Here is a 14,938-nt window from a genome sequence, read left to right as displayed (position 1 = left end):
TAGGGGATCAAAAGTGTATGTGTGTGTGTGTGTGTGTGTGTGTGTGTGTGTGTGTGTGTGTGTGTGTGTGTGTGTGTGTGTGTGTGCGTTGGATGGGGAATGGGGGAGTTGCTCCATGAGTTTGTTTGACTTGTAGGATGTCACGTTGAGTCAATGTCTGTGTATTTGTGGCGATGTCTTTGAGTGTCAGCATGCATAAATGTCTGCATATGTGAGGGCAAATGAATGGGGGAAGTCCAGTGTCTACACAATGCATGGAACATCAGAGATGATTGACATCAAAAAAGTGCTGTTTGCCACTTGTGATAATTATGGGCCATTCAGAGAAATGCCAATCAGGTGACAATGACTTCCTCCTCATTCAATATGTCTTTGACTTCCAGGGAGAGTCTCAGAAGGAGTGGTCACTGTGTGGTCTGAAACAGAGAACATAAAGGATGAGTATCAAAGACCATATTCTAAAAGGTTTATTCACACTGTAAGTTAGTGACTCTGATGTAGTGCTGCTTATAAATATGCATTAAATAGAATTATACAATGACAGATCATTGTTATTCAAAAATGAGCACACTAATTCGACAGCCCAACTAGATTGTCCAGTGTAAATCAAGCACATAGCAATAGAAAAAAACCCAGGCACTAAAGTAACATTCAGTAACCAGACTTTTCTATTGGAATATGCTATAGAGGGACAGTGCAAAAGAGAAGAAAAAACAGGTGCATTCTCAAAATGAAGGCACAGAAACATGCATGATTTTCCTTTTTTTTTTGCATTGTCCATCCATAAAAATCACCAGACTCTTGTACCTCTCAACTTTTTCAAATTTTTACATAATATACAGATTTTTTCCTCATAAAACAGCAACAGAGATTATTTTTTCTCTGTTACTTGTCTTCAACAACACTGATGTACTGTGCAGGTGTGGGAACTAAGTCCCACACACATGTACAGTACATCAGAAGCCATGGAAAAATGAGGAAACAACATGGAAGAACACTACAGTAGAATTACACAAAGACATTATTTAAGAAATGTAAGCAATTTCTTCCTTAAGCAATTTCTTTCTTAAATAATGTCATTGTATAGTCACAATAACCACTCCTAAGTTTGGGTATATTTGGATTTATGCACGGCTGCCTTTGTTTAATCGCTCGGGCTTCACCCTTGTGATTAAACCACATCAACCATGGGTAAATACCCACAGCTACTTGTGGGTTATTGCTTAAATAACTCACTTACTTAGAGAAATCCAGGGTAGGTCAAGTTAGCACTTGTTCAAAATTAATTATGCAACATTTCTCCAGCCTGTTAAATTGACAATCTACTGAGATTAAAGAGTCTAACTCATTAACCATTAAAAATTACATATTCTTGGGTTATAAGCAGATCGAGATCCAGCATTAGGTGACTTAGGCAGTTTCCTAGGGCCCACTGGCTGGGGCAACCACAACATTTAATTTTTAACTAATCTATTTTAAAATGAAATTATGTTTCTTCTTTAAAGGTGCCAGTGCTTGTGATTCCTTCTTTAAGAATGCACTCTACATCTGTGTACACATGTTTAGCATGACACATTCACATCAATGAGGATTTAAATATTCCAGCTGCTGCTTCTTTTTTGCACACAGAATGTAAACATGGTGAACTTACTTGTTGCTGCTGTGATAGAGAGATAAGCCATTCCTTCCTTCAGTAAGTTACAGAAAATGACATGAGGTCTGTGTGTGTGAAAAACACTCTAGATAGGGATGGCAGGTTAGTAATTAACTTGCTCAGGCTCAAACCCTATACGTTGGTTACAAGAGACAAGAGCCTGAATCCTTTACACCAACTACTAGACTGCTCAAGGAAGATGAGTTTTAATGCATTTTCAAGGAGTTGTAAGTTTCAAAGTGAGGTTTACTGTTTCTTATGCTAAGTCTGATTTCAATGTGCAACTATCTTATTTAGAAAATGCCCCTCAGTGTTTGTACTATAGAATTTGAACGCAGTGTTAGTAGCACAATAGGTACCATACTTACCTTTGGTGCAGAAGGCTGTGGGTTCTACAACCACACTCTGTAGATACATTACTGATACTGCAGTGCACTTTAAGGGGAGACGGGGTACTACACTCCTGAGGGTCTCCTCCTTTGGATGAGATACCAGCCTAGTAACAATAAACATGTTGTTGGTTTACCAGCAATTCCCTATTGCAATATTACCAGCTTACCAATTATTTAATGTAACATGGACAATTTATTCTTCAAGGGCAGTAGGTCTGTCAGCAGCAAAACTTCATTAGTTACAGATCTCTTTAATGTGGAATTATTCAGATGACTTTTACTTCAGCAGTGATTGTGAATATTGACTGATATTGGTGGATTGTAATGACAGAAGTTTGAGTGGCCTTTTATAGTTGAAATGTTCTGAAATGGGTAGCTTTGTCATTATTTGTTCATATGTTTTGTTTCATTGCTTACCGGAAAAATGTTCAAAACTACAAATTTAAAACACTCCCTAATAAGTGGTGCTGTATTACACAAGTAATATAATTTAATACAATCAGAAAGATGAATCAAAGAACACATGTATGCAAGTGTGGTCCTAAATGTGTGCATGGGGCCTATTGTTTGAAAACAGCCCAAAGGTAAATTTAAGCCTCCACTGGCCAGATGCAGTTTTGATGAATGTGGATTTCAATGCCATTTCGATGAATGTGACTTTCAAGGAAAGAGAAGTTTACTATTCATGCTAAGTCTGTTTTCAGTGTGAAACTGTATTGTTTTGTTTAGTATATGGCTATCAGTGTTTGTGCTATAAAATTTGAAATAAAAGTTTTAAATTAAATCCAAATATCTATAATCATTGTAGAAATGAAGAAAATGGTGTGCACACTGACAGGTTTGAACAGTGTTTATAGTAACTGGGAGAAATAACCAAGGAATAGGACACTGGAATGGCTGTGGGGGAGCTGCTGGGGTGAGGCCGATCCATTACTTTGTCTAGGGTACTATATGGCCATGATCCGGCTCTGGTTCTAAGAAATAATCACACAGAATAATGGCAATCAAATTTCCTGATGCCCCAAGCAGGCCGAAAGCTTTATAATACACCCTATCAACTTATAACTTTAAGTGCATCACATAAAATGAAAATTACAAAATGACAACATAAAGGTTATCCTTCAATTAAGATCAAGGCAGTTCATTTATCTATTCTGGAACAAATCAGTTATTTTCTAACTCAACTAAACAAGGTTAAAAACTGTTGAGATTCAGGCATTGTGCAAATCCATTAAAAATGTGGCATAATTTTATTTATTTATTTATTTATCGACATTTTATTATCAGGAAAGTCCAACTGGATAAGCTTCCTTTTTCATTGAAGGCCCAGGGAGAAAAGCTCCAAAGTATTACCAAACATTTAAAAACAATAATTTTTCAATCTTCAGAAATAATACAAAAAACATCTCTAGCTTAAATAATTATACCAAATTAGACATTATATGAAAATGTTGGTTAAGAATAGATCAAGTTACATGACAATGATTTCTGATTTAGAGAAATTATAGCCAGTTTATAAAGAAATGAATGGTAAGCAAGTATAATACAAACAGGAATTGCAATATGACGTGAGAGAAGGGCAAGCTTATGGTACATTTAGAGAGAAAGCCAGGGCAGAGAAATTGATAGACCTAAAGAAGTGAGTGACGTGAAGAAGGGAGAGAAATGAGATGTAAGGTATGAATAGGTATTTGTCCACCTTTAGGGATATAGTTTATCCTGGTCTTGTGCAAGACCAGAGCCAGATTTTAGCTAGGAGGTCTTTAAGAATAGTTTTGAAGGCTGGGAGGGACAGTATTGACCTGATAGATACAGGCAAGGTGTTCCAGGCCTTAACAACATATCACTAGTATAGACAATGCCCAGCAGATTTGATAGATTTGTTACCAGACAGGAGTTTTCGGTCATTGGATTGTAATGACCAACTGGCAACATAGTTGTGCAGAATGTCATCTAGTGTTGGACAAGCAAATGGATGCCAGATAATTTTAGAGGTGATAAGAAGTTGTGTGTATGTTAGTTGATGGGGTAGTTCTAACCAAGTTAGACTTTTTAATGCTATACAGTGGTGGGTTCTGAAAGAAATATTTGCTTCAAATTAAGCAACTTTGCTACAGCATTGTTCACATTTTGATTTTTGTGATGCCTGGAGTTTACTAAAGATGGAAGCACTAGAAAGAAGTCTTGGGAAGAAAGTAGTGGCAAGTATGATTTTACTTGCGTTGGTGAGAAATGATTTGGCTCTGTAAAGCATCCCAAGTTTTTGATGATTTTTTCTTATGCAATTTTGTATATGCAGGTCAAATTTAAGACTACCATCATTATCATCCCAATTGGGATGATATATCATTGGGGTGGCAGCAGTGGTGTAGTGGTTAGAGTTGTCACCTCACAGCAAGAAGTTCTCCTGTTCGATTCTCAGCCGGGGTGCTTTCTGTGGGGAGTCTGCATGCCGTCCCTGCAGTCACATGAGTTTCCTCCTACATTCCAAAGACATGCAGAAGGTGGACTGGACACTTTAAATTGGCTGTAGGTGAGTGAGTGGTGTGAATGAACTTCCACAGCAGGGCTAGCCATCCAGTGGTGTGAACCTTGGCTCAAGATGGTTGTCACTATGGAAATGACACACCAACCCCATGTACAAATTGGGAAAAGGAGTTGAGGATGGATCATTATTATCCATAACAATTTGCTATGAAAAATTACTTCAGTGGCTGATTTGACGCAGGACTTTAAATTTAATTTTTTCATGAGAGAGGGATTTGGGGAAAAGGGTAGCAGTTTCGTTTTTTTAGGGTTGAGCATAAGCTGTGAGTTGCAAAGTCATGTTTGAAGATTTGCCATGTTGCCAGATGTGCAAATTAGTTTGGAGTTATCTGCCTCCTGTATTAGGGAGGCCTGTTCTGTGTATGTGTAGAGGGTGTTAGTGAGATTGTTAAAGAGGAGGGGACCAAAGATAGAGCCCTGTGGTTCACCGGTGGTGACTGGAGGATATGGAGAGATAGTGAAGTTCCATTTTTCTGACTGATACCTATTGGACAAGTAGCTTTTGAACCCTAGAAGAGTGGGCTGACAGAGACATAGTGAGACCACATTTGCTGTGCCAAACTGTGTTAAAGAATTTAGAGGGGTCTAGAAATAAGAAGGAGAATAATTTTGTGTTTTCTCTAGCTTTATTGACACTATCTATATGGGTTAAAAGTGCAGTGTTAGTACAATGGAAAGGAAAGAAGCCATTTTGTGTGGAAGATGGCAGTTCTTCATGCAAAAGATAGTTTAGCAATTGTTTTTTAATACATCTTCAAGATTTTGGAAGGGGAATAAGATTACTATACGTCTGAAGTTAGTAATGTCTGTTGAATTTCCTCCTTTGTGCAGATGGATAATGTGTGACTTTCTTCAGACTCATAGAACAAGTGATTCCTATACTGACCTATTTATAAGGATTGAGACAGGTTAGGCAGTCTTATTGGCTGCTGTTTTAAGGTACTCAACTGAAAGGTCATCAGCTGAAATACAGCATGGTTTGAGTTTGTTTAAGAGTAGTTTTATATATGATGTGGGTACATGTTTGAAGGTAAAAGTGAATAATGGTGAATAATATTGAATATTATATATTATACAGTATGTATTATATAATAATAATTATACAATCATAATGCATAATACTGAATTGTGAATAATAGTGGGTGTGGTGATACATGGATGTTGGGCAGAGCTAGGATTAGATGTTGGGGAATTCTTGGTTAGATATGCTATCCTATCTATGAAATAAGAGTTAAATTGTATTGCGGTTTTCAGTGGTGATTTATTGAGGGAGGGGTTAGGGTTGAATTTTTGGCGGGGATGCAAGATATGTTTAATAGCTTCTCAGAATTTTTTAGGGTTTAATTTAGTATTATTTTGAAAGTTATTATACTATTTTTTTGTACTTACTTATTTGAGTTTAGTACAGTTGTGAAGCACTCTGAAGTCTTCAAGATATATTTTCACCATTTTGTCATGCTTTTTCTCTAACCTGCATTAGCATTTTACTTTTTTTGTTTAGCCATATTGTATTATTTTTTTTTAGTTACTTCTTTCTAGGAAGTGGAAGGCTATTTAGGAAAGTTGTAATGAATTCATTTGCAGCATCATCTAAGGGGAGAATTTTTAGGAAGTTCCAGTTAATAGATGACAAGTTAGTAATGAACATTTCTGGGTTAAACTTGGAAATGTTGTATGCTGTTTTACAAGCATGCTGTTTAAGTGGATGAGTGAGATGTCCGGTTTTATAGACTAGGAGGTGATCACTTAGAGACTCTGGCATTGTATCTGTGGTGGTGTATTTGTTAGTGTCTGAAATGAGGATACAGTCTAATAGGAAATCTGTTGTTTTGATATAATGTGTGGGGTTATTAATTAGTTGTGTGAAACCATATAAGTTTATACTAGATGTAAGGTAGCTAGGGTTTGTGTCCAACCAATTGACATTCACATCACCTAGTAGCATTTTTTCTTGTGGAAATGTCATAGATAACCAATATAGGATATCTTCCAGTACAGCTGCCGTCAGGAGGGATGTAAAGGATGATAATGCATGCTTATAAGGATGATAATACATGTTTATAATTGTTTGTTTTCAGAAAATAAGAAGATCTGATGAATTGAATTTTGCTGTTGGTTTGTTGTTAGGGGAAATGTGGTAGTTGTCGGGAAATATTAAAACAATGCCACCAGCCTTCCTCTTTATATGGTCATTAAGGATGATATTATAGCTACAAGGTGTAATTTCAGATCTATGTCTAGTAATCAAAAAAACACTTACCCGAAACTGAATTTACAGAGATGACAACACCAAACTGTGAACAAACTGAATGATCATACTACTGAATTTTTTAACAGGGAATGTATGCACTTGGCCAACATTCAACATAGAAACACACAACAGTATGCCCCCCACACCCTCCCAACTAAATATACCAACTCCAGAATTCCACTACACTGGGGAAAAGGGCAAATTTCTCCATGCTAGCCAAGTGCATGCATTCCCTGTTAAAAAACTTGGCAGTGTAAAAGTTCGGTGTATTCAAAGTTTGGTGTTGTCGTCTAAGTAAATTCAGTTTTGGGTAAATGGTCTTTCAATGATTAGAAGTAGACCCGCAATTTCTGAGCTGTTTATGCTAGATTTGAGCCAATTTTCAGTTACAACAAGAATTTCAGGCTGATGTTGGGTAATCCAGGAATGTAGTTCAGTAGTTTTTATTTCTTATGCTTCTAAAATTTATGGCAGCAAAAGTTAGATTACTGGGGTTGTGGGTTGACTGTTGTAGGATTGGAGTAGAGTATGGAAGAACATTGTTTTGATGTTCATTGTGATTGCTGGGACCAGGATTAGAGTGAATGTCACCTCCTAGAAAGATTTTAGCATACTGGCGGAATTATTGATACTTGTTTTTGGAGAGTATTTTTCCACTTAATTTTGTTTTGGTTTGAGATGAAATGGAGTTACTCAGTCTATATTTGGACTAAAGGTGAGGGTCATCATTAAATAGGTTTGGTGTGATGTTTGAAGAGTGTAGGCAAGAAACATGAATAGGGCATTGGGGCAGAGATGAAGAGATGTTGAGAGCTATTATAAAGTCATGGTAGGATGAGACATGGCACAGTAAGAGGAAAAGAATAGAAGATAAGCTGAAGCGTAGCATGATTAAGTAATGGGATCTGTATTTTATTGATGGCAAGTACTGGGGAAGTAGGGATCAAGAAGGAAACAAAAAGTTGCAGGGCAGTAGGATATTTAGTAGGTGGGGGAGTCTGAAACCTGGTAGAGTGTAGATAGGAAAGAAGTATTTTCTATGAAGGAAGAGAGTTAGGTTGTCCTAGTATCTTCCCTGGGATGTAACGAATAGAAGGGTTTAAAAGGCTAGAGTGTGAAGATGTAGTTAAACAGGAAGAAGTGAAGGTTTGCTTGGGAAAAGTAGAAGGTATAATGTAGAATACATAGGTACTGATATGGATGGGTGTGCATATGAATGAATATAATGCAAAGCAGTACGGGAGGAAGAAAGGTAGTTGGAAATGCTGCTAAATGATTAAATGGAAGTTGAGAATTAGGTAAAAAGAGACAGGAGTTTTAATGTGTAAATTCAACACACTTACCTGAAATACTTTTGTTGAATGAATGAATCAATTCCACTTACTTTTTAAAACATCAAAATATGCAAAAAATTCAAATTGCTACACATGTTTATCTGGAATGCCCATAGTCAATACAGTTTATTCGAAAATACAACAGAATAGCTTTGTTCAATTTAAGATGTTTGTTTTTTCCTAATTCAGCTGTAGCAAGGTTCAGATTATATATATGTATATGTCAGCAGATGCTGGTGCAACCTCACATACTAACATTCCATCAGAAATACTTTTCTGCAGATTATAACTCCATATTTATTTCTTTTTTTTGTATTTTGTTAACTGGATTAGTTCTGTTAGATATAACGTATTAAAGTGAGTACCTCTGGTTAAATGTTCCCAAAAATAAAAACAAAAATGAGCAAGAAAACTTCAACAAATTTGAAATGTGCAATAGATATATAGAGAGACAATAATGTTGACATTATTAGTTGACTGAAGTCATAGATGGTGTTATTGATCGGTTAGTCCTAAATTAATATCATCTCCTTTGATGGGATCATGTAGAGTACAAAATGAATTTGACACTAATGATATGTCGAAGAAATTGTCTTGCAAGGTATTGCCTGCATGCATCTCCTAATGGCCTTTGTATATTTTCAAACACCCCCCATAGCCTTTTTTAGGTCTGTCCCCTCAGTCCAACTAAAGACTATCTGAAGATAAAACTGCTTAGTGCTAGAACCCTAAATAAGAGGCTGTATTCCTTAAAGGCCCTTTTGGCACTTGAAAATACAGATATCTACATACTGACATATAGTTTCAGTGTAATGGTGGCAACCACATAGTGTGGGGTTTCGCTCCCTACAACTCTTTCAGACCTATCACCAAAAAATATTATGTTGATGAAAGGGTCATGCCTTTATTGCTAAGAAGACAAATCACATTAGACTCATAAAGTAGGACAATGACGTTAAGCTCCTCCATATTCTACTTACCATAAATAAAAACTGGTATCACATCATAGTCAACTACCATATGATATTATTCTATATTATCTGAAACCCAAGTGGCAAATCTAGCAAACTAGATTCCCTCTCCATTAAACCTAGCCCTACTGTCCTGGGGGATTTCATCTGACCTTCCATTACCTGAGAAACTTTCATTACAAAATAAGTACTTTCAATGCTTCTTAGATTTCACAAATGCTTGCTACTTAGACCAACTAGTTGGCATCCCTATTAGGGGGATCAAAAATATATTAGATTTAGTCCTCACCAATATAACCTATACACTGTGTCTGTAGTTTCTCTGTCATTGGTCAAATCTGATCACTTTTCAGTAATATTCACTATGAAGGTAAAATTGTATTGACAATCAAACATTTCCATCTTTAGAAACTATTCTAAGACAACTCTATTACCTCTAGCTGATGATCTGAATTAATGTAGGTGCTCCTTCTCCTCAATAACCCCATCTCATACACTGCTGTCTTTGTGGATAGCTTATATGCCCACCTCAAAGCATGCATGCATGTATTCATAAATCAGCCACTGTCAGATGCAAATATTATGCTAAGTTCAAGAATAAACCCTTATGTTGGAATCCTAGTATAAGCAAACAAAGCAGGGAAGAAACTTATTGTCCATTAGAATAAACTAAAAGTTAACTCAAAAAACATCAACAAAGAACATAGAAGCAAATTCAAATTTTCCAAAGAAAAGCATGAGCTAAAAATTGCTGTCTGTGTAAATGATAGTCATGAGGCTTTCTTCAGCTATATCAAAAACCTTCGAAGCAATACGCAGCAATGAACTCAGGCAATACATAACAACACAACCTATCCTCAGAAGATATAGCCAACATACTAGTGGATAAATCTACCATTTACTTTAAAACTTTATCTCCCTCTAACATTTTGCTAAACATTAGCACGCCCACACCCTCCTTAGATCACCTCTGATCAGGTTCTATTGGCTATCCAAAAGGCCAAAATCACTAACTTCACAAGTCAACACAGTGTGTCAGGTTGCCTTCTTGTTAGGCGGTATATCGTTCAGGTCAAAAGAATTTATCGTCCATCTCTACTCCTCCCTTATCAGACCCATAATGGAATACAATGCTCATTTTGATATGTGCCTGTCTTAGCATATGACTTATCTCAAAAATCGGCAGTTATTCCTGACTAAGCTAATCAAGGTCATAGTATCTTTGTGTTACACAGACCTCCTTAAAGGATTTTCTTTACTCTGTTTCCTAAAGACTATTGATAGCAGACCTCTGTCTTGCCTACAAAGCCTCAAAGCGTCTAGTCCTATGTGACCTCTTACAGATCCAAAAACAAACAACACCCTTAATACCTCCTCAAGAGAACTAAGCTTCCAAAACCACAGTAACAGAACCCTATCAGGTGATATATATCTCTCTCAAAAAACCCATCTGTTATGACATCAAATTCCCTTTCATGTAAAGCAAAGTACGTTTTGTATGTATAACTCGGATTAGTTATTTTTGTTCATTGCTGGTTAAAGAATTCACTCTACAGTCAGTATCATGATTCACAGAAACATTCAATAATGGATTCTCATTTACCAAAAGCAGGAATGGACTATACTAACCACCCAAACACAAGTGGAACCTCTGGTAGGCCAGCAAACATAAAAAAATGGGCCCTGTCACAAATAGCAAAACCAGCAGCAAATAGACACTGTCAGCTCTAATGTATTAAATATATATCTAAATATGTTTTAACTACAGATGAATTAAAATTGGTGGATAGAGGTTTAACATTTGTGCCCTCAGTACAAGGAATGATTAATGAGCTGCTAACAGAATCGCATCTATTTGTATGGAATATTGAGTTAAAAATTGTAGTGTAAGACCACTGATACTGGTAAATTACCCTTGGCAAGAATGAGTATGTTTATTTCCAATAACACACCCCTAATTAAAATATTTTATGAGTTCTGTGAAGAGGAAATTTATGATAATTATTTCAATAATAAAGTAGATCGTTTTTATAATTTATCACAAGGTGAAAGACAGGCCCTAATGGATCTTTGTAAGAATGACAGTATTGCAATCAAACAAGCTGATAAGGCTGGTAAGATAGTGATTATGGATAGAGAACAGTATTTTCAATGGATGTATGGTTTATTATCTGATACGGCTACATTTAAACCTATCTCTTTCTTACAGCTGAATGAGATTGTTTATAAGGTGAAGGCACATCTATATCATCTACTTGTGGATAGTTCAATAACACCAGAAATGTATAATTATTCATATGTATCCAATCCAGTAGTACCTGCTATCTATGGACTACCTAAGATACATAAAAACATACAAGTTCCACCTATGAGACCTATAGTATCTGGTAGTCAGTGGATTACAGCAGCAATCTCTAAATATTTGGAGAATGAATTACACGATCTATTAAAACATAGAGTTATATAAAGGGCTCTAATGATTTTCTGTTCACCCTGTAAAAGTAAGGCTAGCAATGTTAACTGGATGTTTGTGACTTTGGATATTAAATCCTTATTCACTGTTATACCTAATACTCTTCTTCTAAAATTGAGTTAATATGATTGATGCTTGAGATAGTTCTTGAAAATAATATGTTTCTCTTTGATGGTCAATTATATCACCAACAATTAGGGGTGGCTATGGGAACCACTGTGACAAACACCTATGCCAACCTCATTCTTGTTAATTGGGAAAGGCATTTTGTGTATGATGACTATAAGTTGGGAACTTTTAAAGAGCCACAGTAAATGTATTACAAATGTTTTTTTGATGATACTTTTATTATTTGGTCAGGTAATGTACAGGAGTTGGGGCAACTATGTTGATTATTTGCAGACTACTACTGATTTTTTGACTTTTGATTTAAAGTTTTCTGCTACTAAAACTGAGTTTCTCGTCATTGCCTTAGAAAAGGATGGACAGTCAATTGATACTACCATTCATAAGAAGAATGTACATACATCTAGATTTCTACATTATACTATTATGCATCCGAAACATATATTTAATATTGTTGTGAGCCAATTTATTAGGGTTAATAGACTTAATATAAAATATGAAACATTTTTGTCTGAGCTAAATAATATGTCTATGGATTTTGAATCTAGGGGATATCCTAGTGCTATGGTACAATGCAATGCAAATAATATCATAAGTGAGCGTGCAACTATAGGAAACCATATTTCTCTGATAAAGTGGCAGTGAGACAAAAAGAGCCAGTCAGGATCAAGTATAATGCATACACTAGTATGATCAAATCTGTTATCACAAAAATTGGTCTATATTGACTTCAAATCTTGAACTGAAGCAAATAGTAGGGGAAGAACCCTCCTTTACTTTTAAAATGAAAAGGAATTTAAAACAGAAATTATGTTATAAGGATATGGTGACAAATAATATTAGTGATAGTAATAGTAAAGATATTAACAAAGGTACAGGCCCTTGTTTTAATCGTTCTTTTTGTAAATATATAAATTCTGACATTTCTTTTATTCACCCAGTTACTGGTAAGATATTTTATTTTAGTACCTTTGCTACATGCACTACTGAAAATCTAGTGTATATTGGTAATTGTGTTGCATGTAATAATTTTTATATAGGTAAAACAAATCAAAAGCTAAAGGAGAGAATAGCCTCCCATTTATCTGAAATAAGAAGGAAGGCTGGAACTAATTCCTTATGTAAACATGTTATGGAATGTGGAGATAAGCATAAATTTAAGTTTAGAGAAGGTTAGTGAATGGGTGGGGGGCAGTATTGTGTCAAGAACTGAAGCTGCAGAGTACAACTGGATACTTTATTTTAGAGCAGATAAGCTTACAGGTTTAAATTCAAGGAATACTGTTAAACATATTTTAAAGTTGAAGAGAAAATTTATATGATATTTATAATGTTTTATTGTTTTTCTATTACTATTTTAAGTAACAAAGTAACTAAGTAAAACAACACAGTGAAATGTGGGTTTACACAAGTTTTAGGGCTAGTCCTTTACTAATCAACTACAATTAATGATGTAATCAGTTAGCTGGTTCTGTGATATAAATGTTGAGTGTAGTGAATGTTTTTTATCTGCATTGAGAAAGAGTTGATGCAACTTGAAAACTTTGTGCTTTTGCATTCTGTTTTTTGACTAAACTATGAATGATTGAGCTCTCTGCTTCTTCTGTTTTTGTCTTCTGGATATTCTGCTGTTTGGAACTCAAGTGTGGTACTTGTGACTTGTTTTTGGACTTCCATTTGATTTGTCAGTATGTGAGAGTCATAACTCAATTTTCATAGCATAACTATGTCTCTCATATACTGTGTTTGCTTGTTTCAAGATTAAGTGGCTGTCAGTATACATGAGACAATTGCTACCTTGACTCAGGATGGCCACAGCCACCAGGCTGGCCACACAGATAGCAGGAAAGTTCCTGTCCATATTCAAGTTTTTTTACTATACATTTAACCAGAGAAAACAGTGGGTAGATTTAACTGGACTAGGGTGATAGCACACAGATGAAGAGTGGGTGTTATACTCAGTGTGAATTGCAGCTATACAGAAACGTGATGCTACTCCAAATGCAACTCAGATGTTCCTAGAACAGTAGGGGGATTGGGGAAGGTTGCAGAGATAGGTATTCTAAGTGACATTTTAACTTGAAAGTATTTACATCTATAAAGTTGACTGCTAATCCTCACTCCACAGAGAGGAGCCCATTACAAACACTGGGCTAAAATAGAATCAGAAAAAGAAGTTTTGCAACAGCAAGGACTAAGACCAATAAGGAAAACACAATAAAGTTTTAGCCAGTAGCCTTCAACTCAGTTAGGTTTACTACAGTGCACTTCTGCCACAAGACTGCAGTCAGAAAACCCTGTTTATGTAGAAATGTTGGTTTTAGATCTCAAATGCAGAGAAACCACACATGCTAGATACTACAGCCCTGTAAATCTGGTACACACAATGTACTTTAGTACTGCAGCAGCAGTGGAAAGAGCTCATCTTTGAAACACTACTAAAGTGTTAGAAATGTAATAAATAATATATTATTCTTATGAAATGCAGGAAAAATAACCAGCAGATGTACAAAATGATACACGTTTTCATTCTTTTAGCAGTGGATGGCTTTATATCCTACAAATTCTCTCTAAATCTCAGGCAAAGTATCCAAACCAAGAGCAGCTCTGAAGAACTGAGCCCAAGCCCTCTCAAACACGGGGCTTATATAGAATCAGAAAAACAAGTTCTGCAACAGCAAGGCCTACTGATCAATCAGGAAAACATGCAATAAGCTTTCAGCCAGCAGCCCCCAACTCAAATAGGTTTGCTACAGCACACTTCTTCCACAAGAGTGCAGTCAGACAACCCTCTAAAAATAAAAATGCTGGTTTTAGAGCTGAAGTGCAGGGAGCCACACAATCTAAATACTAGAGCCCTGTAAAACTAGCAGACACAATGTGATTAAGTACTACAGCATCAGTGGAAATAGTTCAGCTTTGAAACACTACTGATATGTAAGAAATGTAACAAATAGTACAGGATTCTTAGACAGTAAAAATAATCAGCAGAAATTCAAAATTATACTTATTTAATGATTTGCTAAAGCACCAATATCTTGTACAGTGTCATAAATACTTTGTATATTTAAAAATAACAGCTGATAACACTGGTGATGTGTGTTCATGTCAAAAGCTGGATAGTTTTCTTACTATTATTAGTAGTAAATCTAGACTCACTGATGACAATTGCACTTGTATAACTGGCACA

The sequence above is a fragment of the Protopterus annectens genome, chromosome 17.part0 (assembly GCF_019279795.1).
Source record: "Protopterus annectens isolate FY-2018-M chromosome 17.part0, PAN1.0, whole genome shotgun sequence".
Classification (NCBI taxonomy): domain Eukaryota; kingdom Metazoa; phylum Chordata; order Ceratodontiformes; family Protopteridae; genus Protopterus; species Protopterus annectens.
This window is presented reverse-complemented; position numbering follows the sequence as displayed.